Below are 1,115 nucleotides of genomic sequence, written 5' to 3'. Positions count from 1 at the left end.
ACCCGGCTCCACCCCCGGCCCGCCCCTCGCTCCCGGAGGGACTCGGCCGCCCGCGCCGGCCAGAGATGGGCGATGGGAGTTTGTCCTCGTGTCCCGCGCCCTCGGGCCCGTTCGCCGGGAAGGTGGGTGCTTCATGCCGCCGGGCACGATCTCTTCCCCATGCCCCAACCGGGGAGCGGCCGAGCTTCTCTCGGCCTCCGTCTCCCGGCCAGTCATTGAAGATCTTGGGCCGGGGGAGGGGGTGTGGCACACGAGCGTGTACGCGCGCCGCAAGACTTCTTCCGAGTATCCGCCGCAATAATAATAACAGATAGCGGGCGTGCCCACCTGCCTAATGTGTGGCCACACAAACACACCTGTCGGGGCCAGGCGGAGGGGGTGGGTGAGTCCCCCTTGGTCGCCGCCAGACCTCGAGGCGGGGTGCGTGTGTGCGTGTGCCAACAGGCACGCGCGCCCGGTACCTCACAACGATCTGCCCGCGCGGAGACCACAACCGACCGGGGCACCCCGCCCCCCTCTTGGACGTCGATCGCCCAGGTCACTTGGGCCTCTTAACATGCGGGGCTGCATTTGCAGCCCCCCCCTTAGCAGAGAGCGGTGTGGGAGGGGGCAGTGACGCACTTGCTGGGCACGCTGATGTGTATGGTGTCTGCGGGGGGGGGGCGGGTTGCCGCGCGAGGTAAGTTCCCGGGGAGCGGCACTGGAGCCCCCATTTTCCGGGGGGGGGGGGGGGGGGGGGGCCCCCCCGGGGCCCCCCACCAGGGGGAAAAGGGGGGGGGCCGGGGGGTTGCCTAAACCCCCGCCCGGGGGGGGGGGGGGGCCCCGGGGCCCCCCCCCCCCCCCCCGCGCTCCCCCCCCGCGGGGGGGGGGGGCCCCGCACGGGCCCAGACTCAAGGGGAAAAGGGGGAGCGCCGGCAGTTGCCTTAACCTCCGCACCTGGTGGCTGGGTGTGCCCTCGGCCCCCCCCCCCCCCCTCGAGGACTCCCCGTCCGGGGGCAGGGGCGCCCTTGCCGGTTCTGTCCAGTTCTGGCCGGCAGCGGGGGCAACAGCGAGAGGCGACAGTGCGGGTGCCGGTGCGAGCGTCCGTGCCCGAGGGAGCGTGTGTATGTGTGTGC

The sequence above is a fragment of the Fonticula alba genome (genome assembly GCF_000388065.1).
Source record: "Fonticula alba strain ATCC 38817 unplaced genomic scaffold supercont2.3, whole genome shotgun sequence".
NCBI classification, from domain to species: domain Eukaryota; order Rotosphaerida; family Fonticulaceae; genus Fonticula; species Fonticula alba.
This window is presented reverse-complemented; position numbering follows the sequence as displayed.